We start from the raw sequence: 27,690 nt of genomic DNA, 5'->3' as shown, positions 1-27,690 counted from the left end.
CATTTTTTCTTCCTCTCCATTCTAGAGGAATTAATTCAAGCACACTCCAAAATATAACGACTATATGCAAAACTTCATTTTACAGTCTGCTTGCAGGGGAAACCAACTTGGAAATGTTAACACAGAATTTTTGTCAGAAAGAAAACACTTAGGTGAGATTTTGAACTGGATTAAATACCTCCCATCTGGAAATGAGGATTCCATAAGCATGGTGTGGAGCAGAGAGAGCTCCCAACAAAGGTAGCAGTGCAATTGTTAACATGCTCACCTGTGATAAACTGGGATGATATAATTGGTGGGGATATGCGAGCTAGGTATTCCATCAGTCCTTGGAGAACTATAGGGGAAATAATAACATTGAGTACAATAGAATTGCTCAGTTTAATTACTTTGGGAAAAATAACAAAAAACAGAGCAATTAATTGGCAACTAATGCTAACTGTAAAGGTAAAACCAAGTCTTCTTATTATTGTACAAAGTAGATCTCATCTTCTACATTGGGTAGGAAGAGAAAGCTGAGGACCAGGCCCCTGCTTAATTGTAAGAACACTTGACCTCTAAAGAAAGTCCCGTGGTTAAATATTCACACAGAAACTCTGGGAGATGGGGCAGAAACACTGGTAGAATGGCTTCTAGAAATATGAAAATGTAATAACATATACAGACTGTAGTAAGCAGAATAATGTCCACTAAAAATATTCTAAGATCCTAAACCTTTAGTATGTTTGGCTATATTGAAAAGGAGAATTAATATTTCAGACAAGATTAAGATTGTTAATAAGTTGACCTCTAAATGAGAGGTTATCTTAAATTACCTTGGTAGGCATAATGTAATCACAAGAGACCTTAAAAGTGAAAGAAGAAAAGCAACAGGAAGATTTCTTAAAATGCTTCCAGTTCAAGTTAGAATTAAGATGAACATTAGGTCCCACCAGCTTTACAGAGCTGTAGATGTTTTGCTGTTGTTCCTTCAAAAAAGAAGAATCTACAATAAACATGTTCATTTGAGAAAAATAGTGTGTTTGTTAACTTTTTCTAGCCATCCCCAAGTTACTTTAAACTTTGTATGTTGTTCAAGAACAGAGTATATCCTGGTTAGGATGTGTTCGTAGCTGAAGCATCTCCAAAAAATTTATCACGAAGGCGGCTAGCTTCTGAACATCTTCAATCGTGACAGCGTTATACAGACAGGCCAGGATGCCTCCCACAGACTTATGCCCTTTCAAGGACAACATATTGAGTTCAAGAGCTTTATCAAGAAATCTTTTTTCTAAAGCATCATCTCCTTTGGCATTGCCAATGCAGAATGGAATATTCATCTTGCTTCTATTTTGGGGCCCCACTGGACATACGTAGAATCCTTGAGAATTATCAATAATCTCATAAATCATTTGAGATTTGATGGAGCTAAGCTTCTCCATGGCCATGACACCTCCATTGTTTTTAATCCACTTCAGGACCAAGCCCATGACGTAGATGCTGAAACATGGAGGCATATTGTACAAGGAGATGTTTCCAGCCTGCACCTTGTATTCCAGGACTGAGGGGCACTCTCAGAGGGCAAATCCCAGCAGGTCATCATGGACAATCTCCACGGTGACCCCAGCAGAGCCAACATTCTTCTGGGCACCAGCAAAATGCCTTTACTGCTGCTTTTTCTAGTTAGATTTCAAACTTCCCTGTGGACTTAATAATGTAAGTTGCAATTAATTGTTTCTGGAGTCATGGGAACACACAGCATACAGGGTAGGTGGGGCCCTCTAGGTGCTGAATCTAGACATCTGTGGGGTCTCCTTGGTTCAGCGGCTGTTGACTCAAGGTCAACATTGCCCATTGGAGGAGTGGTTTAAAAGTACCAGGCAAAGGGCAAACTGTAGATCGATCTTTATACTGTTATTACAAGAGAAGTGACATACTTTATGTATGTTTATATTAGCAAGGTCTGTTTTTAATATCATACACTTTATATTTCTATACATTTATATTTCTAATAATACAGTTCACACTGATACATGTAGACACTTTTAGAATTTATTAAATCCTTGACCTTGTGCGTTATTCCATTAGCAACAGTTGCACTCCCTCCCCAGTCTTCCCCTTCCTCTTTTTAAGCTGTTTTATGAAAAAGATCTAGAAGTTCTTGATTCATTTTTACCATTCTTTCCATAGGTAGAAGAGAAAGTTGATTGGTTGGTTGTTTTTCAATTATGACATTAAATTAAACATTTCTGTTAAATTACCTTATCCTTTGTTCTCTTGACTGTTTTCTTTGTAATGTTTGACGACGAGAGTGATAGTTTGTTGAAAAGTCTTTCCCCTATTGTTTATCTATTGTCAATATTTTATGTTGAATATGTAAAGAACATTAAAGTCCTAAAACATCTAAAAAAAAAAAAAAGGTGAAAGAAGAAAGAACAACACAGATGGCAACATGGGAATTTGGGCAATGGTGCTGCTGAGTTATAAGCCAAGACATGCAAGCTTGCTCTTGAAGTTGGAAAATGCAAGAAAACGTATTTTACTAGAGCCTGCAGAAGAATGCAACCTTGCCAACACCCTGGTTGTAGCCCAGTGAGACCCTTCTCAGACTTCTGACCTCTAGAACTGTAAGATAAATTTGCATTGTTTTAAGACCCCAAAATATGTGTAACTTGTTATAGTAGCAGTAGGAAACTAATACACTTACTGAGGTGCCAAGGTTGCTGTGGCAGATGTGGCAGAAGGAATTAAAAAGCAACAATTTGTTTGCAATGATATTCTATGTAAGATATCAGGAGTTTGGTGTGAGACTCTTGCAATAAAGTGAATATCAAAATAAGGCCAGTCACAAACAGCATTTTGATTTTTAAGTGCATATAAAAGTTATGCTGAGTAGGTACACATGGACACAAAGATAGAAACAGCAGACACTTGGACTCCTATAGTTTGGAGGTTAGGGGAAAGTGAGTGTTGAAAAACTATCTTTTGGGTACAATGATAACTATCTGGGTGACGGGTACACTAGAAGCATGAACTTCACCACTATACCAGTATATTCATGTAACGAAGCTGCACGTGTATTCTCTGACCCTAAAGTTTAAAAAAAGAAAAAAAAAAGGTTAGGTTTATACTACACTGTAGTTTAAGTGTGCAATGATATTATGTGTAAATTATGTGCATATCTTAATTAAATTTCATTGCTGAAAGATGCTAACAATAATCTGAGTCTTCAGCATATCCTAATATTTTTGATGCTGACTGATCAGGGTGATTGTGCTGAAAGTTGAAGCGATTGTGGCAATTTCTTAAAATAAAATAATGATATTTGCAAAATTGATTTACTCTTCCATTCATGAAAGTTTTCTCTGTAACAGGTAATACTATTTGACAGCATTTTACCCACAGTAGAATTTTTCAAAATTAAAGTCAATCCTCTCAAATCTGCTTTATCAACTAATTTGAGGTAATAATATTTTTAATTCTTTGTTGTTGTTTCAATAACGTTCACAGCATTTTTACTAGGAGTATATTCCGTCTCAATAAACCACATTCTTTGCTCATCTATGAGAAGTAACTTCTCATGGGTTCAACTTTTATGATGAAATAGAAAAAAGTTTAGCCATATATTCAGGCTCTGCTTTTAGTCCTAATTCTCTTGCTATTTTCACCACATCTGCAGATATTTCCTCCACTTGAACTGCTCAAAGTCATCCATGAGGATTGGAATCAACTTCTTCCAAACTCATGTTGATGTGGATATTTTGATCTCCTCCTATGAATGAATCGCCAAAGTTATTAATGGTACCTACAAAGGTGAATCCTTCCAGAAGGTTTTCAGTTTCCTTTGTCCATGTTCATTGAAGGAATCATTTCTTAAATAATAAGATTTAAAAGTTGAAATTACTCCTCAATTCAAGTGCTGCACAATGGATATTGTGTTGGCAGGCATGAAACAACATTAATCTCCTTGTGCGTCTCCATTAGAGCTCTTGGGTGACGAGTCACATTGTCAATAAATAAGTACTCTTTTAAAAAGAATCTAATCTAAAGGAGCAATAGAACTCAACAATGGGTTTAAAATATTCAGTAAACCATGCTGTAAATAAATTAAACATCATCCAGGCTTTTTTGTTCCATTTACAGAGCAGAGGCAGAGTAGAGTTATCAGAATTCTCAAGCACCCTAGACTTTTCAGAAAGGTAAATGAACACCGGTTTTAACTTCAAGTCACCAGCTGCATTACCATGAAGCAAGAGTTAGCCCCTCTCTTTGATGCTTTGAAGATAGGTATTGACTTCTTAGTTATGAAAGCCCAAGATGTCATCTTTTTCCAATAAAAGACTAATTCATTTACATTAAAAACCTGTTGACTTTTGTAGCCACCTTTATTAATTATCTTAGCTAGATCTTCTGGATAACTTGTTGCAGCTTCCATATCAGGACTTGCTGCTTAACCTTGAATTTTATTTGATGGAGATTGCTTCTTCTCTACTACCTTATGAGCCAAACTCTGTTTTCTTCAAAGGTTTCTTTGGGCAGCTTCCTTACATTTCTCTGCCTTCACAGAATTTAAGAGAGTTAAGGCCTTGCTCTGGATTAAGTTTTGGCTTAAGTGAATGTTGTAGCTGATTTGATCTTCCATTCATACCACTACACTTTTTTTACCATATCAGTAATAATGTTGTTTTTCTTTCTTATCATTAATGTGTTCACTGGAGTAGCACATTTAATTTCCTTCAAGAATGTTTCCTTTGTATTCACAACTTAGCTAGCTGGCAAAAGAGGCCTACAGCCTATCTCAGTTTTCAACATGCCTTCCTCACTAAGCTTAATCATTTGTAGCCTTTGATTTATTGGGAGAGAAATGCAACTCTTCCTTTCACTTGAACACTTAGAGGTTATTGTGGAATCACTAATTGGCCTAATTTCAATATTATTGTGTCTTAGGGAGTAGGGAGGTCCAAGGAAAGGGAAACAGACTGGGCTATGGCTAGTCTATGGAGCAGTCAGAACACATTCAATATTTACTGATTAAGTTTTCTGTCTTACATAGGTGCGGTTCATGACATATCAAAACAATTACAATAATAGCATCAAATATCACTGACCACAGATCATCTTAACAGGTAATAATAATAAAAACTTTGATATATTGCAAAATTACCAAAATGTGACACAGAGACACAAGTGAGCCTAGGCTGTTGAAAAAATGGTGCCTATAGATGTGCTTGATGCAAGATTGCCATAAACTTTCAATTTATAAAAAATGCAGTGTTTGTGAAGCACAGACAAGGTCTACTTATATGTTAATGAGAAAGTAGCATCCTTACTAACAAGTTCACTAATTGCTTTTTTTAACATCAGGAAATAACTTGGCTCTCTGAGAGCAAAGATTAAGTGCCATCATTTGACCAAAAAACAAAAAACAAAAAACAAAACAAATAAGTTATCTGGTATCTGGTGGTATTCAAACATCAGAAGTCAGGCTGCCTCAATTATTGTTATTGGAAGCAACATCACAGTGGCAGCCATAGGAGCCTAAGTTGCATAGAGTTATAATTTTTTTTTTTTAAATAAAAGACCGTTTTCCTAACGGCAAGATAGATGAGCAGCCAGTGAGATTATGACTGTTCATACTTTATAATCAAGAAAGAAATAAGAACTTTTATGAATGAAAAAGGTAGATATTTCAAAAGACAGCCATGATTTCATCACAAAGACTCCAGAACTCAGACAGTTTTGGGATCCAAAACACATTAACTGAAGGGTCAGTCAGAACCCCAGGAGGAAGGACTGACAATACCACAGCCATTGTGCACAGTGATGGTTCCTCAGTCCTTTCTGGAAGAGACCAATGGTCAATTTACTTGCCTGGTTATACACTGAGAAAACGGACAACATAAAATCTTTTCAAAACCATTAGACAAGGGCTTGAGCTAATATTGATAGCCAGCATTCAAGCTGTCATTGTGACTTCTCGGTCAGAGTGGAGACAAATGTGAGTGAGGTGATGAGTAGAGTCTGGCCTAGGTCCTCACAGTGGGTCCAGAGCTTCTAAGGCCACAATCCAACGGTCATTTCCCTGGTTGCTAAATGTATAGTTGGAACTAACATAATTGATACTTCCACATTTCCTACATTTGCTATTTGGCCTATGTGGGGTGAGAGCTGTCTTAGCGTGAAAGGACAACTGAAAGTTTTTAAACTGTTCTTCTATAATATAAGATAGTAAATATAAAAATATCACATCCTAAAATAGGTAGCAGAAATAAGTGCTATTTCTGAAGAGTCTAAACTAAAGAATACAAGTGAAGTGTCCTCATTTTATCACCTGTTAATTCACCAGCCTGGCCTGTGCAAAGACCAGCTGAATTCAAGGATGACAGCAGACTCCTTTAATCTCAAGCAAGTAATAAACTCAACTCAGCTGTAGCTGTTCTGCCAGATGATAGATAATCTGTAGAACAGATTAACATAGGCTAATATACATGATATGAGCCATTGACCTGGTAAATATGTTTGCATCACCTTTGTCCAAAAACAGTTTGCTTTGACTTAGATTAAAAGCAGTTTGCAGTCACGTGAAAAGGTCAATGGTATACATTTATAGCCTTCACTCAGGGCCATGATAACTCTTCTTTCCTTTGTTATAATCTGAAGGACCTAGAACTACTGGATGTTTTACTGAATTTTGTCCTGTGTCTCTATATCAATTGCATTAAGCTAATAATCCCAGATGAGAAAGAAATGCTAGTACATTAGTGGCCTTTGTGGAAACATGCCCTCCAAGGCACGTGCATGCCTTATAGCAGAGAGCATAATAAAGCTGCACAATGCCTAGTAGGCCTATCTGGGTTCTGAAGACAGCATACTCTACACTAGGAATACTATTCGGATCAATAGGCAGGATGAATACCAACTTTAAATGGAGTCTAGATGTTGTATAGCATGAGCAGGTTATGGTACAAAACACCCAGCTACTTTGAGCAATATGATGCAATATGACCCTATCGTATTAGAGCATCAATAAAGGAATTCCAATGAATCCCACTAGAGTTCTGGAATGGAACTGTGTTATGTGTATCAGAAAATTACAAAACTTTCAGAAAACTACTGGCATTCTCTTGGACCTTGGTAAATACAGAGAGTCTAACCATGGTATAATAAATGACCATGTGGCCAGAGCTGCCCATAATGAGCTGGTTAATGTCAGATCCACCAAGTCACAGGACATGCAGACCAGCAACAGTTGAACAATCCATTGTAAGGTAGCAGTGGTATATCCTGGATATCACCTGAGCAGTACCAGAAGGCATAAGAAAGCTATATGTGCAGGTGGGGCAGGACAATCACATCAATCACCTCTGTAGTTAATCTCTGCGGGTGCTCACATTTATGCCACAGGGAGGCTCCCTATGACCAGCTAATAGAAGAGGAAGAATTCATAGCTTGGTCATAAATGTGTTGGTTTAGTGCGTGGGGTGGCTTTGAAATACTATGGCAAGAAGAAATTTTCCCAAAGGGGAAAACCTTGGATATTGACTAGTCATGCACTTTGAATAGAAAGAAAACTTGAATTTAGAATAGTCATTGAGTCACAATGCTATTCCTATTAAACTACCATAGACATTCTTCACATAACTAGAAAAAACTGTTTTGAAATTTGTTTATTTATTTTTTTTGAGATGGGGTCTCCCTCTGTCACCCAGCCTGGAGTACAGTGGTACAATCTCAGTTCACTGCAACCTCCGCCCCCAGGTTCAAGCGATTCTCCTGTCTCAGCCTCCTGAGTAACTGGTATTACAGGCCAAAAGAGAGCCCAAATACCCAAGGCAATCCTAAGCAAAAAGTACAAAGCTGGAGGCATCATGCTACCTGACTTCAAATTATGCTACAGGGTTATAGTAACCAAAACAGCATGGAACTGGTACAAAAACAGACGCATGGACCAATGGGACAGAATAGAGAACCCAGAAATAAGACCACACACCTACAACTATCTGATCTTCAACAAACTTGAAGAAAACAAGCCGTGGGGAAAGGATTTCCTATTCAATAAATAGTGCTGGAATAACCGGCTCGCCATATGTATAAGATTAAAACTGGACCCCTTATTTTTAGTATATGCAAAAATTAACTCAAGATGAATTGAAGAGTTAAATGTAAAACCAAAAACTATAAAAACTCTGGTAGGCAACCTGGGCAATATCATTCAGGGTATAGGCATGGGCCAAGATATCATGAAAAAGATGTCAAAAGCAATTGCAACAAAAGCAAAAGTTGACAAATGGGATACAATTAAACTAAAGAGCTTCTACACAGCAAAAGAATCAACAAAGTAAACAGACAATCTACAGAATGAGATACATTTTTATTGCAATCTATTCCTCTGACAAAGGTCTAATATCCAGCATTTGTAAGGAACTTAAACAAATTTAAAGAATAAAAAAAAACCTGATTAAAAAGTGGGCAAAGGACATGAAAAGACACTTTTCAAAAGAAGACATATGTGCAGCCAACAAACATACGAAAAAAGCTCAACGTCACTGATCATTAGAGAAATGCAAATCAAAACCACAGTGAAGCTGGGTGCTGTGGCTCATGCTGTAATCCCAGCAATTTGAGAGGCCGAGGTGGGTGGATTACCTGAGGTCAGGAGTTTGAGACCAGCCTGGACAACATAGTGAAAGCCCATCTCCACTAAAAATACAAAAATTATCCGGGCATGGTGGTGCACACCTGTAGTTCCAGCTACTCAGGAGGCTGAGGCAGGAGAATCACTTGAACCCAGGAGGCAGAGGTTGCCGTGAGCCAAGATCATGCCACTGCACTCCAACCTGTGCAACAGAGCAAGACTCTGTCTCAAAAGAAAAAAAAAAAAAAAGAGATATCATCTCACACCAGTCAGAATGGCTATTACTGAAAAGTCAAAAAACAACAGATCAGATGCTGGTGAGGTTTTGGAGAAAAAGGAACCATTTTACACTGTTGGTTGCACCGTAAACCAGTTTAGCCATTGTGGAAGACACTGTGTCAATTTCTCAAAGACCTAAAAACAGACATACCATTTGACCCAGCAATCCCATTACTGGGTATACAACCAAAGGAGTATAACTCATTCTATTATAAAGACACGTACACCTATATGTTCATTGCTGAACTATTCACAATAAAAAAGACAAGGAATCAACCTACATGCCCATCAATGATAGGCTGGATTAAAAAAATGTGGTACATATACACCATGAAATACTAGGCAGCCATAAAAACGAATGAGATCATGTCCTTTGCAGAGACATGGATGGACCTGGAAGCCATTATCCTTAGCAAACTAATGGAGAAATAAAAACCAAATACCACATGTTATCACTTATAAGTGGGAGCTAAATGATGAAAACACATGGACACATAGAAGGGAACAACACACACTGGAAACTTTAAGAAGATGGAGGGTGGGAGGAGGGACAGGATCAGGAAAAATAACTAAAGGGTACTAGGCTTAATACCTGAGTGATGAAATAATCAGTACAGCAAACCCCCATGACACAAGTTTGCCTATGTAACAAACCTGCACTTGTACCCCTGAACTTTAAATAAAAGTAAAAAAAAAAAAGAATATGCATTGAATCATGAGCAGTGGCGAATGTTTTGGCTGGTTGGTCAAGGCCTAGAAGGAGACCTTATAAGACTGAAGGAAGGTGATCTCTAGTAGAGACATATGGATGGACTTGTATTTCTTGTTTACAATAACTCAGAATTTAAGAGGGATAGGTAGTAGAAGATAATACCATAATGGGAAAAAATATATATGGTTTAATGGAGGTAACTTATCAATAGGAGGGAGTATTTACTTCTTATTTCGAAGAGGAATAGTTTTTTGGAGGAAAAGACTAAAGGTGGTGAAATGAGCATCCATTTTTGTAGCTGTATCAGCTGCATCTAGAATATGCCTGGCATACAACAGGTACTTAGTAAATACTTGTTAAAATACTTGTTGAATAATATAAACATACAAAATATATCACCAAGAGGGAAGTATATGGAATAAAATTATGTAAAATTTCAAAAAAAATAGGTAACAATGTTCAATTGATGATTAAAATGATGGGTTACTGGCAGTTTGTAATTGAGTCAACTTAAAGAAGTTAAGTTACTTAATGTCACCAAGATTCTATTTCTTTAGTTTATTTTATGAAATGTAATTATTGATTATATTCACCTCATATATTTTTTGATATAAATGTGTGATTGCATCTAAATGCATCTAAGCCTACTAGTGTTGATTTAGTAAATGCTTAAGAACATTTAACCATTTAATAAAGCTATTCATGAAATTATTGCAAACAAATTGTAATTTATACATAAGAAAAATATCAGTGTCTCAGTGTTTATTCTCTGTATTTGCCAATATATAGCAGCATGCTTTCACTCAGCAGGAAAAAGATGCATCAAATGACTGTCTCTATTTAAAGATTAAGTGAAAACTGGGAGGGTGAAGAGCTAATTTCATAGTCAGTTGATTGTATTTTTTCACTTTAAAATATGCTTATTGCTTATTGCCTCTAGTACACTTGAGCATGTAAATCTGTTCATTATATTTACACACTGATTCAAGAGCTAAAAGACAGATGACAGAGATTTAAACAAAGTGAGTGAAAAACCAAATTCTCCTGTGCTGATGCATGCTTTTTCTCACAGAAATGCCTAAATGCATTAGCTGAAGTGAGGCTGGGAGGATCTTTATTAATACTTACATCTGTTGTTGCAGATGTAGATAAAATGCCTTTTTTTTAATTTTAGAAAAAGACTGGTAAATGATGTACTTAAAAAAATCTTCATTTTGAAATACTTTTCTGCATTTCTCTACATTTTTATATTCACTGTTAAATATATACATATTTAAATGTACAAATTACTACATGCCACAGTTTTTAAAAGCATTTCAACAGTTAATATAAGAAAGAAAACAGCGAAGTTTTTGTTTAAAATATAAAATAATCAATTCATATTGATCTGAGTAATCTCAAGCTTTTAAAGAATAATTTATCTACTTCTTTCCTTGACAAAGCAAAGATTTGTTCTCTTAATTCAGTTCTCCAACCTTTTCTTCATTAAAAAGTGTCAAAAAATTAAAAAAAGGAATGTGTATATGTCCATTTTATGATGAGTTGTCTTAAGCCAGTGTGTGACAATGTTACAACCATTATTATTTTTAAAAGGACTCTGATTGTGTACACTTGAATTTCCTGATTTCAAATCATTCCTACATTTTAGAATAATGTGTAGGTCATTTAAGATTTCTTATTAAATTATTAAGGCACATACAAGCTCAAAAATATTATGAATGTTAGTAATCAAATTCCTAAAATACACATTAATACAGCAATTTCTAATTAGTAAATCATTTCTTTTTATAGAAAATATTTTTGCTGTGCATTTCAAATCAGCCTATGAGGGATGGAGAAGGAGAAATAATTTTCATTCCAGGTGATTCGGCAGCTCTTAAAAGAGTCAGCATGTCTGAGAATTCGTTTCTACTGCAGCCAACATCTACTGACAATCTTTTACTTGACAGCATTTCTAACAAGCCAATTCTTTCCAAATACGTGTTCTGCTTAAATGCTAGTCATACTCTGCAGCCAGGATGTTATGAAAGATGACTTTTTAGCATGTCTTTATCTACAGTGAGAATGAGTTTGTTTTATTTTTAATTCAGTTTTAAATTTGTGAAAGTTGAGTATGCAAATTGGGTCATTCTTTCCATACTCAATTAAATCTGAGGTGAGAGGCCAGGGAAAATGCACTCGGGATATAAAGCACAGCTTCAGGAATTGAATTCTTTGCAAGCCCGGCATCGGAAACTACCTGCTGTAACCCTGAGGCCAGTTTGACCTAGTGACTGCTAACATGACCTGCCGTGACTCTTAGTTTTACCTACCACCGTCACTAGACAATCAGAGCTTGCCAGCACCCAAAAGTTTATCTAGTGACAATAAGCTTTGTTGTAAAACCATACGTAACATTTCTCTGCCTCCAAACTTTTCTTTGTTCTTCAGACACACAAAAGACCACCAAGTCTGTGTGTGTGCCTGAAATGTAATTCTTTAAGTCCTGAATAAAATGTTAAGTTTAGAGATGTATTCTCTCATTTTATTTTGACATCAACAAATTATTCATTTGAGGAAAGGTTATTTAGAATGCGTGAGAATCAGGTGGGGTTGAAAATTAAATGTTAAAGGTTATCGATCATCACATAGGTAAATGACTTTGCTCTGGAAGGCAGAACACAAAAAGAAGTTTTACTCTTTTTTTGACCTTAAAGAAATTGGGGGTAAAAGTTATTAGGTTGGTAATTGCAGTAATTGCATTAAAAGTAATGGCAAAACTGCAATTGCTTTTGCACCGACCTAATAAATACCTAGAAATTCTCAGTAAGTAAGGCCTGAAATGGAAAGAGGTTAAGCTGTGCACAAGGATTTAGCTGAACTGCTTGGAGAGGAATCCTGGCTCTAAGTGGTAGATGCTTCTTCTACTGAATTGGCCCAGAAGTGGCAAGGCCTTCAGAAATCAAGTTAGAATAGTAGTGAAGCAAAGTTTGACACCAGAGGATACAGTCTGGTGTCTACTTCTAGGAAACAAAATGAAAAACAGGTCTCCAAGAAATTGAGACTCTTACCAGTAGAATCCACATTTTCTACCTGAAACCATCCTATATTAGCTACATAAGTAAGTTAATCTCTCTTATAAAACAGAGGCATTTGTGGAGGAAAGAAATATAAAACTATATTTAGTAAGACAAGGCAAATAGTAAACATCTCAAACTAAAATATCTAAGCATCATTAATACATAATTTCACTAAATGAATATTTATATTATCTTTACTAGATGAGGATATCCTTACTGATACCCTTATCAGATATCATGAAGAATGCTGGGGACCTGGTGGTAAACAAAAATATTCTGACCTTTCCTTGGGTAGCTTATATTATAGTGAGGGACAAAATTGAACAATTGTATAAATAAGATTGTTCCAAAATGTGCTATGTTTTGTAAACAGAATAAATAGGATGAGTTAATAGTGACCCTGGGAATAAAGCAGCCAAGGGCAAAACTGAGAAAGAGCATCCAAAGAAGACGAAAGCTAGTGCAAAATCACAAGACGTAAAAGCTATTGCAGGATCCTGGAGAAGGACTGTGTAGTTGGAATATAGTCAGTGAGTGGATATTTCTGTACCTTTAGCTGAAGGCATCAGCAGGAAATGAATGTAAGAGAATCTTGTAGGTCCTGGTAATCAGTTTAGATTTAATTTGACAAGCAATGGAGAAACCTCTAAATACTTTTTAAAGGAAACTCATTTAATATTATATTTTAAAAATAAGTTCTCTAACTTCTGTGTGAATGCAATTTAGGGAATGGTGATGAGAAGATTATTCTATTGAAACCAACTGTGGGGATAATACAGTTATCCAGATGATATCTGGTTAAGGGTAGGGCCATGGAGGTAGAGAGAAGTGGAAGGAATTTGAGATTTAGGAGAAAGAGCTTGTGAACTTGTTAATGAATTATACACGGGCTCCAGAAATGGGAGAATCAAGGATGATTCCTATATTTGTGACTTAAGAATTGGTAGATTGGCTTTGGAAATTAATACTTCTGGTTTGGAAATTTTTGGTTTGAAGTTATGATTAGACAACCTAGGGGAATTGTTAAGTAGTTACATATACCGATATGAAGCAACACTGGAGTCATTTACTTACATCTCTATGTTTATTCTTTTTGTTTTATTCTTCCTTAGTTTCTAAGTAAACTTTATTTTGAAAATTATAGTTCATCATTTCATAACAGAATGGAATGAAAAAAAGACAACTAAAAGAAAGGTTATTTTTTCCATACACCTATACCCGCAGAGCTAAAAATGTTAGAACACCTCTGGAGAGCAGTAATTACAATTTAAGCAACATTATCTTGAAATATGGTGGTGAAAACCTGATATCGTTTACAATGAGTTCCCTGAAGTCATATAGTGTTTGCATCATGATTACAGAGTGTATCTTATTATGGAGCTGGAATTTCCTCATTTACTTCTTTTCTAAACCATTATTAAACTGTCATTGCTATTAATATTTACTCACATTTACCCCATCTTCCACAAATAGAAATAGTAAATCTCCCTTGTACCCTCACTGTATGATAGTTTGGCTGTGTTCCCACCCAAATTTCATCTTGAATTATAGCTCCCATAATCCCCATGTGTCATGGGAGGGATCCAGTGGGAGATAATGTAATTATGGGGGGGGGATGATTTTCACATGCTGTTCTTGTGATAGTGAATAAGTATCATGACATCTGGTGGCTTTATAAAGGGCAGTTCCCCTGCACACACTCTTGTCAGCCACCATGTAAGATGTGCCTTTGCTCTTCCTTCACCTTCCTCCATGATTGTGAGGCCTCCTTAGCCATATGTAACTGTGAGTTCATTAAACCTACTTTCCTTAATAAATACCCAGTCTCAGGTATGTCTTTATTAGCAGTGTGAGAACAGACTAATACAGTAAATTGGTTCTGAAAGAGTGGAGTGCTGCTGTAAAGATACCTGGAAATGCAGAAGCGACTTTGAAACTAGGAAACAGGCAGAGGTTGGAAAGTTTGGAGGGTTCATAAAAAGATAGAAAACTGTGGAGAAGTTTGGAACTTCCTGGAGACTTGGAGGGCTCAGAAGACAGGAAGATGTGGGAAAGTTGGAACTTCTTAGAGATTTGTTGAACGGCTTTGACCAAAAGGCTGATAGTGATATGGACGATAAAGTCCAGGATGAGGTGATCTCAGATGGATATGAAGAACTTGTTGGGAACTGGAGCAAAGGTGACTTTTGTTATGTTTTAGCAAAGAGACTGCTGGTATTTTGCCCATGCCCTAGAGATCTGTGGAGCTTTGAACTTGAGAGAAAAGATTTAGGGTATCTGGCAGAAAAAATTTGTAAATGACAGTGTTCAAGAGGAAGCAGAGCACAAAAGTTTGGAAAATTTGCAGCCTGCTAATGCAATAGAAAAAAAAAAACTTTTTGGGGAGAAATTCAAGCCTGCTGCAGAAATTTACGTAAGTAACAAGGAGCTGAATGTTAATCAACAAGACAATGGGGAAAATGTCTCCGGCACATGTCAGACTTTCACAGCAGCCCTTCCCATTACAGACTCAGAGGCCTAGGAGGGACAAGTGGTCTCTTGGGCTGGGCCCAGGACACTCCTATCTGTGCAGCCTTAGGACATGGTGCCCTGCACCCCAGCTGCTTCAGCTCCAACGTGGCTAAAAGGGGTCAATGAACAGCTCAGGCTCTTGCTTCAGAAAGTGCAAACCCCAAGCTTTTGTGGCTTACTTGTGGTATTAGGCTTGCAGGTACGCAAAAGTAAAGTACTGAGGTTTGGAAATCTCCACCTAGATTTTAGAGGATGTATGGAAATGCCTGGAATTCCAGGCAGAAATTTGCTGCAGGGGTGGAGCCCTCATGGAGAACCTCTGTTAGGGCAGTGCAGCAGGGAAATGTGAGGTTGAAGCTCCCACACAGAGTCCCCACTGGAGTACTGCCTAGTAGAGCTATAAGAAGAGGGCCACCATTCTCTGGACCCTACAATAAGTAGATTCACTGACAGCTTGCATTGTGAGCCTGGAAAAGCCAGACCCTCAATGTCAGCCTGTGAAAGCAGTCAGAAGGAGGGCTGTACCCTGCAAAGCCACAGGGGTGGAGCCGCTCAAGGCTGTGGAAGCCCACCTCTTGCATCAGCATGACCTGGATGTGAGACATGAAGTCAAAGTAGATCATTTTTGAACTTTAAGGTTTAAAGACTGCCATACTGAATTTTGGACTTGCATGAAGCCTGTCCATTTTGGCCAATTTCTATCATTTGGAATGGGTATATTTACTCAATGCCTATGTCCCTCATTGTTTCTAGGAAGTAACTAACTTGCTTTCGATTTTACAGGCTCATAGGTGGAAGGGACTTGCTTTGTCTCAGATGAGACTTTGGACTATGGACTTTTGGGTTAATGCTTAAATGAGTTAAGACTTTGGGGGACTTTTGGGAAGGAAAGACTGGTTTTGAAATGTGAGAACATGAGATTTGGGAGGGTACAGGGGTGGAATTATATGTTTTGCCTCTGTCCTCATCCACATCTCATCTTGAATTGTATTGCCCATAATGCCCACATGTCATGGGAGGGACCCAGGGGGAGGTAATTGAATCATGGGGGTGGATTTTTCCCATGCTCTTCTCATGATAGTGAATAAGTCTCATGAGATCTGATGGTTTTATAAAGAGCAGTTTCCCTGCACATGCTGTCTTACGTGCAGCCATGTAAGATTTGCATTTGCTCCTCCTTTATCTTCTATCATGATTTTTGAGGCATCCCCAGCCATGTGGAAATGTGAGTTTATTAAACCTCTTTTCCTTTATAAATTATCCAATCTCAGGTATGTCTTTATTAGCAGTGGAAGAACAAAGTAATAGAGTGTATCACATGAACCTTTCTAACATGGCATCCAACATATTTTAGTTCCTTATTCTACTAGATTATTACCACATTGATATTGTGATGGTATCTTAATTTTCTGAATGAAGAAATACATGAGTGAGTGAACAATACTAATGTGGCAACACTAGGGAATAGCTCAATGGGATTACCCTTGAAAAGTTTTGCTTTTGGATCCTGCTTTGCTACAATTTGGTATTGATATCGGGTAGAAGTAGAAATGAAGGAAACATAAGATGAAATGTCCCTAAACAATGAAGAACTGAAACTCTTGATACATTCAATTATATTGCTTTTTACTACAGCACCTATAAATAAGCATCACTACCTTAAAGTGTAAGAGAGAAACTGCATGTTTCTAATACACACATGTCACACAAGCAAGAATTGTGTATGAGTTTCGCCTGTAATAAAACAAAATATAGATAGATTTAATTTACTATAAAATCCCTGTTAATGGAACTGAACTTAGCTTCTCCTACTAGCATATATTGTTCATTTTATGAAAAAGACACAAGAAGCCAAATTGGAGCAATAAAATGCTTTGTAAGCATAACATTGGAACAAGAAATATAAACTTTATGATTTAATGAATGAAGAACATAAAGCTAGGATAAATGATATATAATCATACAGACATATACAAGTGACTGGTATTTGTAAAGTCTACCTTAAATTATCAAAGCATCTAATCTGAACAGCCCTTACAGTGTTACTTCTAATAATTTACATTTAATTTCTACTCTCTGTACTTTGCCCTCCACTCTTCCATTGAAATATTAGTACCTATAATCTATCAGTATTTTGCTAGTTGATAGTAATAGAAACACAAACAAAACAAGATGAGGTAAATCTGTAAGCAAAAATAGAACGTGAGAAAGTACAAACAGAAATACGAAATAAGAGCAAGTTTCAGAGGAAGTATTACATAGGTAGTGATTAACAATGGAAGGAGATGCTCAAGCTCTTGGCTTTCCAAACAGAGCTATATTTAATGGAAACTTGAAAAATAGACAGGGCTTTAGCTGATAGATTGATGGTGAGAACTTTACACAAGAAGAAAGAGTATGCCTAAAGATACTTGATGGTGAGAAATTTCCAGAATAAGAAAGAATATATCTAAAGATACTAAGGATAAATAAATCTGCATAATGTGTTCAGGAACAACACATAATTGAGTACTGAGCATTGTTCTGTGAATTTGCCTCAAATTCTTACTGTTAAGAAACATAATACTGTTTGTTAAGACCAGTATTATGAGAGAAATATTTTGTTTTAGTTCATTTAAGTTTTATAATATATATTTTGTATTTTACATGAAAACATAGTCTTTCAGAATAAAAAAGATTTAATAGATTTATATGAATTTATAAAGCTGTCATAATATAAAAATTATATTATCCAATCAAATACAACTAAATGATAGAATTCCTTAATTTGATATTATAATGGTAATCACAGTGATGATTCAGAAAATTAAACTTTCTTCTCTATGTTGGAAGTGCTCTAAGACTGGCATAATGTTTGAAAGTGATGAAGATATACAGTTGTCATTTTAAAACAGATTTTATTTTAGACATTTATAGGGAAAAAGTATTTTTTCATTACTAGTTTTATAAGTTGTTTGCTCTTAGACTCCTAATGAGTCCTCTTTCATTATCTGTAGCTGTTCTGAAACATAAGCTCTCTACTGAATGCCATCCATGTCCACTAACACACGTTATACTGGGTCTAGATTCTGCAGAATATTTGAAGTGAGTCAGAAGATTGTAAATAATATGGAATTTTCTTCAAGTCTTAGGTCTACGGTGACCTCTTCTTGATAACTATTCCTGAGGGAAAGTGGTATTGGGTTTTCCAATTCTGTGATCCTGTATTAAATTTATGTATCTGTTTTAGAACTCATTACATAAAATTGCAATTATTTATTTACACATCAATCTATTTTTTATAACCTGGAAAGCCTTAGAGGCAGCAGTAGATTTAAGTACTTTTGATATCCCTGCACCTAAATAAATGCATGATAGTAGTCAGGGTAAATTTATTTTGTGTCTGATGGATTAAATTGAATTAAAATGTATGGAAAGAAAGGAAGTTATCTCAGATTGCAAAGTTTGTGGTGGTGTATTGAGGAATAACTTGCAAAATATATTTTGGGAGACTTTTAAATGTTATATAACAGCACATATTTTAATACTTAACTCAAAGATTACTCTTTCACTAAGCAGTCAGCATAAACACCTTAAATCACATGTTAGCTACAGCATTCCTCCCTAGACTACAAAAAGATGTGACATAATTCTGAAAAGGCAGGAATGAAAAATAAAAATTAATTGGAAAAGAATCACTCCACTCTCCCTCTGAAAGATTGCCATTGTCCAAAATTTCAGTTACTTTGAACAAGTAACTACTTTATAAAATGAAAATATTAATGAGAATTAAAATTAAAATGCAAATAGCTTAATCTTTCTTTGCTACTTTAAATTAAGTTTAGAATTTGACCGGGGGAAAAAAAAAAACAGAAGGAAATGAAGGTGTTAGCTTCAAAGCAGAGTTCATAAAGCAGACAGTCCTTGGGGGTTGAAGGTGAAATGATAGCATGAGTTCATTATAATGGATTGTTCCGCAAAGAGATGGAACTAATAGGCATCACCAAAAAGGATGACCCTGTAATGTACATGTTTAAGATGACATAATAGGATAAAATTTGAAGGCCACAGATCAATTGCTCAGAAGCTCAATAAGAGTAACTTTACAATTTGAAATAAGAAAGTTTAGAAAGCATTTAAATTATTCTATTACAATAATAAATTACATGTCCTTTTGTCTTGGAAATTTTGATTTCTATTTCATGCATTTTTTATTTCCCAAAGTAGTTTGATTAATAAAATATCATGCTTTTATTTATGAGCAACTATGACAGTGTAGTATGGGATGAACAATCAAGTAAATTTTTTCCTGCTTTAAGTTGCTGTTAAAAATGAAAATAATCCATGAGTTAATACAGGTTTTCAGGGTTTTTATACTGTATGGTCGGCATATGAATAGCTAGGAATCTTAAATAAACTGATGCTTTGTATTGAAAAGCAAAAAAACACAAAAAGTATTTTAAACTTCTATTTTGATTATATTGTCCCTGACCTAGTCTTAGGGAAGCAAGAGCTTGCCATTAAGGAATCTCTGTATAGCAATGTGGTTTTCCTGCTCATTTTGACATCTGCTGGGCAGCAGCAGGGTGAGACTTGCGAAGAAATGAAAAGGATGGAAGAGTTGAATGTGTGAGTTTTTTTTAGCTGATCACATTACTCTTCTATAGTCTTCATTATTCCATTGTCTGTTCCAAATTTTTCTTTCCCGTAAATTAAACCTCTCGATTTACTAGTGAATGCAGTATTTCTTAGAATTTGTTCTATAGAATCATAGTTTTATGAGCTATTATTTAGAAAACAAAAAAATGCTAGGGTAAAATAACTTTGAGAGAGAGTGCGAAACAAAGTTAAGCAGATTTCTTTACCACAGGTTTGTTTAGAGGATTTCTGATTCTAATGTATGTTATAAAACTCCATAAAAGGGATATTTTATGTGGGATGTTTTCCATATTTATTTGATGACTAGTAGGTTTGTATGAATACCTAAGCACATTAGACCAGGGGTTTAGCAAAGGAAGATTACCAGTGATGTGAGGGTCAGCATTTTTTTTTTTTTTTGAGATGGAGTCTCGCTCTGTTGCCCAGGCTGGAGTGCAGTGGCATGATCTCAGCTCACTGCAACCTCTGCCTCCCGGGTTCAAGTGATTCTCCTGCCTCCACCTCTGTGGTGGCTCACAACTGTAATCCCAGCACTTTGGGAGGCCGAGGCAGGCAGACCACCTGAGATCAGGAGTTTGGGACCAGTCTGGCCAACATGGTTAAACCCCGTCTCCATTAAAAATACACAAATTGGCCGGGTATGGTGGCTCCTGCCTGTAATTCCAGCTACTCAGGAGAGTCAGCATTCTGAACAGTCGCCCGAGAACAATTGAAAGTATTAAAGTATATTTAAGATATAAAGAATGATTATGAGGACACAAAAGGGGCATCCCTAATTTCAGTTGGTGTATCATTCAGATTACAGATGGGCAGTGACTGATTTAAAGGCAGTATTGACTCCAATCTTGCCCTAGAAAAACTAAATACTCTCCTTACCCCATTGCCATAGTCTTCCAGTTATTAAATTGGGAAAAAATAGAACAAGATGAAATAGCTACTCACTTCCAAAAATAAGGAAAGCATAATGTTGAAGGGCTAATATCCTTGCAATATAGAACAAAAGGAGACATATAAAGGTATTTAATTCACTGGTTTCTATTTACAGACTTCCAGGATGTTTGATAGCATACTTATCCTCAGGACACCTACAAGGGAACTGCTGAGGCAAGAGTAATCCAATATCCCATCTTAATCTGCCATTGGAAAGATAAGGCATCTACTGAAAATGTGTGAAGATGGGGAGGGAGTTGAGACTCATAATAAAAATTGGATGGACATTGCTCTGCTGGGGAGGATGGAACAATTCATAAGACATAACTGAGACAAAAACCAAGTTACCATCCCCTCCCAATAGATGGAATAATTTTTAAAATAAGTATTTCTAGCAGACATTTTTAAGAAAAATCCCTAAAGTATTTTTCAAAATCTTAGGCTTGCAAATTGAATTTTGGAAAGGGTTCATACATCAGAGAAACTAATGCTGCAAATGATTATACTTACCCATACCTACTTGCCCTGGCAATACATAAGTGGGACAGAGGAAGAGGGAGAAAAGGAGTCTAAAAAAAGTAACAAAATAATGATTACTGGAAGTAAGTAGGAACATTTAGGTCCATAATAAAACACCACTATAACCTGCCACCTAACATGGGAGCATTGCCAAACTCTAAGACCATGGATTCCTTTGAAGAGATGCAGAGAAAGTAAGTAAATAGATCCTTAATAGGTGAAAACATAAGCAAAGAGCCAGATGCCAGTCTGTGAGCCCACTTGTGAGCTTGATAGGCCAGAAGCTTCAAGTGACCAGAAGACCTAAGGAAGACTCCAGAGTGTCAGTGAGCATTAGAAGAAGCAAAAGCAATGATGGTAATACCCAGGGATCAAAGGCTAGGACACTATTATTTTTTCCTGGACTAGTTAAGTCTCAATATTCTTGTCAGTCTCAAGTAGGGAAGGTCTATATCTTATGAGGATAAAGAATAAGACATTTGTAACACAATGGAGGCAGACCTTTCTATTATTTTGAAAATGAAAGAAAAATAAAGAGGATATGATTGTTAATGAGAATAAAAAGGCATACAATTTTTTAAAAGTACTCATTTTCACCCATTTTTCTTAAAAGATGTTTATATATTGAAGGCTTGTCTGTTAAAATGAAATAGAATATCTTATCAATAATATTCTATAGTAATTTGTAGTAAAATAAAGGTGAATGATTTTTAAATCTATAACATTCTAAAGGGGATTTTGTGAACCTTGTGTTCCATAAAATGCATACTTTGGAACTAAGTCACTTTAGTCTAATACATTGATCTTTCTTGTTTTAAATCATGGTAAAATTTTGAGCTATCCTAAGAATCTATAGCCACATCTTTCAAAAAGTATCTACTATTTGCATATATTAACCATTGATATTTAAACACTGCTATTGGATTCCTTCGCAATTATAACATATGAAATTAATTAGCTTCTGTGTTTATATTTTAACAATATTTACATAGCTTTAATAGACAGTATCATTAACTTACATTTTTAATATTAAAAAAGTATTATGACTATATCTTGTTCCAAAATAAGAGAGCAATTAGGTTACAACATCTGTCACTTCATTGATTATTAAGTATTATTTAAGTCCTCTGACTTTCTAGGCAGATGTTCTTGTCCTCCCTCACAACTCCATGTGACTGTTTCCTGAATTGTCAAAGATTATATTTACTCTAACCAAATCATATAATTAGATCTAAGGATTTTCTAATTTTATATCACTTCATTAAACATTTTTTGAATGTTTATATTCAAGCATTGCATAATTTATTGATGGAAGGGGTGGAATAAAACTATCTGACTTTGTGGTCTGGTAGAAGACAGTCACAAATAATTAAATAACCTATCATGCAAGTTGAAAAAATATACAAAAATGAGTTAAAACAACAATATGCCTGTTGACTATTTTTAAAAATAGCAACTAATCTTAACAGAGTATTTTGTAAAAGCATAACAATTTCCTGAGTGACTTCTAAGGCCAATTTGTATTGTAATGGCTGGAAAAAGAAAGAGAAGGACAATCAGTTTGTGGTAAAAATATGAGAAAGGTAACAGAAGTTAAAACAAAAAGAGTAAATAGATTAGTTGAGGAATAGAAACAATTTCTATGTTACTGGGACGTAGGATGCCTGGGTAAAATTTTGACATGAGGCTGACAAAATCAGACCATAGAAGCCACTTGATGTTTCACTGAAGAATTTTACTTGGAAAACTCTAAAGGGTTTTGAGGAGAGTAGCTGGAATCAGAGAGACCAGTTCAAAGCTGAGAAATGTCAAGAATTCATGAAATTTGGCCTGGCATGGTGGCTCATGCCTGTAATTGCAGCACTTTGGGAGGCTGAGGAGGGTGAGTCTCTTGAGGCCAGGAGTTTGAGACCAGCCTGGTCAATAAGGTGAAGTCCAATCACCACTAAAAACACAAAATTTAGCTAGTCATGGGGGCGCATGCCTGTGGTCCCAACTACTTTGGAAAACTTATGAAGTCCCTACTGAGGAAAAAAAATGATTAAAATTATTGAAGATCGCTACTTAAAGTAACTCAAAGGATGATGAAGCCATTAAATACAAAGAAGGACCCAAGAGAAGGATCAATTTTTGAGAGCCAATAAAATTTGATTTTGAATACACTGGATATATAAAGTTGTCTAAAGACTCATGGCTCATATTCAGCCAAACCTTATATATAGGTTTGAAACGTATTGAGTCAGAGGTAGCATTTACAACTGACACATACTCATGTTGTCCAAAACTGTGGGAATAGATTAATCCAAGAGAAGTGCTCAGAGAGAAACTTGGAAAAGATCTAGTGCATATTGTTAAGCAATGAGTTCCTTAGGGTTAGAAGAACGTGAGCTGGCATGGGGACTGAAAATGTGCAGTTAGACCTGTAGAGAATCAAAAGAAAATAGACTTAGGGAAGCCAAAGACAGAGAGACTTTGAGGAGGAAGGGAGTAGTATAAGAACAAAAAGTGGATAAATAGGCATGACAACAGACCTCCAGCAGATTTTGCAAGATGAGAGCGAGCTACAGATTTCAAAGGATAAGGAGAAGATGGTGAGGAGGAAGACTAATCTTACGAGGATCTTAGTAATGAAAGTTATAAGAGAAATAAGATAACTCATAGGGAGATCACAGACTAGGGAAAATGTCTTCAGAATGAAAAAAAGCACAAACATGATTAAAAATCAACCTGAAGAAGCTAGTTGGGAGGAAAAGATAATTCAAATAGTTCTAATTGTTTCAGCCCTCTTTGCCAGGTAATCTTACATGTTTTACACATGTAAGTCAATCCTCACAATAATCTGTAATGTGGGTAAGGTCATTCCTATGGTACAGCACAGAGAACAGAGTCTTAGAAAGTTTAAGAAGGTTTCATAGTATGAGTGACAGAACCAGGAATCACATTAGTGCTATCTGAATCCAGAACCCATGTTCTTTTTATTACTCCATGTTGATTCATCAAGATTGATTCTGTAAAGCAATAGGCAAAGAATATTTGAAGACAGTTACAGGGTCCCCAAGTAAGTGAAATGTTGTTCTTTCCTTCAGTAACTAGTTGAAATCTTTTTCTTACCATAATTATTTCATATTTTTTCAGCCTCCTTCTGTAACAAATATTCTATATCCTCATTCTGCAAGTGTAAATGTAATTATCAGCCAGTTTAGCCTGAATTGTATTAGGTAGTTAAGGTCTTTCTAAGAAAGTTTCTTAGTACCTAACTCTGCATCTGAGGCAGCTCTTGCAGAGAAAACCTATCCTCTGTAAGTGCTACAGCCATAGAACTCACTTCCTGTTTTTCTTTACCTGATCCCTTTGACATCATCTTCCAGCACACCATCAGATAAAGTAGGATTTACAGTTCATAATATAATACGATATTTATAATATAATACAATATTTCACATACAAAAACATATGATATAGTAATCCTACTTTATTAATTATTGTTCTGTCTGATGTGTGTTCATCACATTGTATTTTACTCATTACACAGTTGTGTCAATCATACCAAGTGATTCAAGACAAAAAGGTAGCAAGGAGATAATCTACTTTTTAATATGAAATGAATTAAAATATAAGCTGGCTATTAAATGGTCAACTGTGTTTTAAAGTGAGTCCTGCAATGAAATGATAAGTAGTAAGTATCTATCCATTACCAAAGCGATTCCTTCAAAGTAGAACAGGAGGACGATTAAAATTCTGTTGATAGAATATTTATTCATAGTCATTATTCAACAACAGACACTTTGTGACCTCATAAAAATGCTATCACCCATTTTCTCATTCATATGTAACACCAGAAAAAATTAAACTGGCCCCAATCATAATTTATATGGGCAATACAATCCCTTACTTATACTTTAATGCCATTTCATCAAAGAACTCTCATATTTGTCACTAAATGACATACTAAAATTCACAACAAGCTGATATCTAAGTTTTACTCTTCATTTAAGGGTGCAGTTATTTGATATAACTGACCCACGAAATACAAATAGCATAGACAAATAGAAATCTCCAAATAATGTATTATGTTAGTTTTCACCAAGGATAATGTGTTACCTAGAATTTATTCATAAAGTATTCTAAGTTAAATTTGAAGCCAAGTTGTATTTTTTTCTTTTTCTTTCTTTTTGTTAAAACAAATAATACACACACCATATTGTGATAACTTTATTTTGCAGTAATTTTCAGGGTCCCACATTGTCTAATGAATACTTACATAATTCAGTTTGGTTTGGTAGGAAGAATAATGCCCTCACTCCTCCCAAATATGTGCATAATTTAATTTCCAGAACCTGTGAATTGCTGCTTTATAAGACAAAGGTGACTTTAAAAATGTGATTAAAGATCTTAACTCAAGATAGGTAGATTATCCTGGATTATGTAATCACAGGGATCCTTAAATACAGAAAAGGGAGGCAAGAGAGTCAAAGTTAGATTCTGACCTCCAGGGTTATAAGATAATAAATTAATGTTGTCTTAAGCCCTCATGTTTATAATAATTTGTCACACTTCCATACAGAAGCCTGAGTTCCCAAACCAATTAAAGATCTTTTAAATGAATGCCTTAAAAAGTACCTACCTAAAGTCAAGAAACCTGCAGACAAATGGAGCTTACATTGTTCCCAAAAGCTTTCTTTGTACTTGGAGGTACAAGGCATATTGGGAGTAAATATATTGAGTGTGTGCTATTTTGTGACACATTTATTTAATAGACCGTATTAGTCCAAGGCTTACCATATCATTATTATATGTGCATATATGGCAAAACAGATTATCACTGACAAAAATATGTACCCTTCTTGTAAATAAACAAATAATTCATCTGTATCTTTTATATTTGTAAATCAGAAAACTTTGTTGTTAAAAATGTTGTATTTAGGAAACAATTGTATTAAATATTTATTATGTCCTTTTATAGTCTCAAGAACTGTAGGGATAAAAAAGTTTGTACTTTATATATGAGGGTAAATTTTTCCTGAGCATTCGGTGGACCAAAATCAGGGACTCCCACAGGCGGTTCTAAAAGTGCATATTTCTGATCCCCATCTAAAAAATACTAAATCAGAAAGCGTTGTTGCTGTGATTCCTTTTGTCTGGTATTTTGCCTCAGGGATTTTTGTACACAATATAATTTGAGAGCATTTTGAGAGCATTGGTAGAGGATGAGGGAAGGGTATGCTATAAAGACATCATATTTTATATTCATTTTGTATTATTACTAACAGAAAGAAACAAAGCACTCAGAAGAAACTCAGCATTGAAGCGGCCCTATTTGCCTAGGGCTCAGGAAGGCAAATGACTTTATTGAACAAATGACCCTGTGTTAAGTTTTTGAGGGTAAAGTAGATGATAGGTAGAGGAAATAAATACAGAGACATATTCTTATGAAAGTTTGGAAATGCTGACATAATGATGAATTTAGATTTTATCAAAATTCCACAGTCTATATTTTCTATATGTATGTATATGTACATATGTATTTTCTATATGTATGTATATATGTATATATGTATTTTCTATATGTATGTATATATGTAGATATGTATTTTCTATATGTATGTATATATACATATGTATTTTCTATATGTATGTATATATACATATGTATTTTCTATATGTATGTATATATACATATGTATTTTCTATATGTATGTATATACATATTTTCTATATGTATGTGCATATATATAGATACATATAGAAAATATATGCATGTATACACACATGCACATATACTTACATGTAAATACAAATACATGAATCGACATACGTAAATTTTTGACAGCATGAGTCTTCACCTATACCCCCAAATCTAATCTAGCCCACAATGTTCCCTTTTTTATCTTTAACCTTCTTTCTGCTATGCTTTTGTAGTGAGAATCCTGGTTCATAACATCATCAACATATTCATTCATTTGTTGAATTCTATAATGCATATAAAATAGTTTAAAAATTGCTTCACCTATACCACCAAGGTAAGCAAACCACTTAAGAGAATATACATTGCTTGCAATTATTTGCTCCTGCTGCCCCTACCCAAGCCTAATGTTATAGAGTCATATATTGAATGCATGTGTTATTTCCCATTAACTATCTCTTTCTCTTCAGTATAAATATAATATCCATTGGTGACACGGGTTGGCTCTGTGTCCCCACCCAAATCTCATCTTGTAGATCCCATAATTCCTACATGTTGTGGGAGGGACACGGTGGGAGAAGATTGAATCATGGGGGCGGGTCTTTGCCCATGCTCTTCACATTATAGTAAATAAGTCTCTCAAGATCTAATGGTTTTAAAAAAAGGAAATTTCCCTGCACAAGCCCTCTCTTTGCCTGCTGCCATTCAGATAACACGTGACTTGTTCCTCCTTGCCTTCCGCCAT

General features: G+C 35.5%; 1 pseudogene; it reads right to left on the bottom strand.

Moving 5' to 3' along the window:
• Positions 1-1,044: 1,044 nt before the first annotated feature.
• LOC100976344 (phosphoserine aminotransferase-like) lies at positions 1,045-27,690 on the bottom strand (annotated as a pseudogene).

The sequence above is a fragment of the Pan paniscus genome, chromosome 2 (assembly GCF_029289425.2).
Source record: "Pan paniscus chromosome 2, NHGRI_mPanPan1-v2.0_pri, whole genome shotgun sequence".
Classification (NCBI taxonomy): Eukaryota; Metazoa; Chordata; class Mammalia; order Primates; family Hominidae; genus Pan; species Pan paniscus.
Note: the sequence above shows the minus strand (reverse complement) of the source record. Positions and strands in the feature narration are given on the sequence as shown.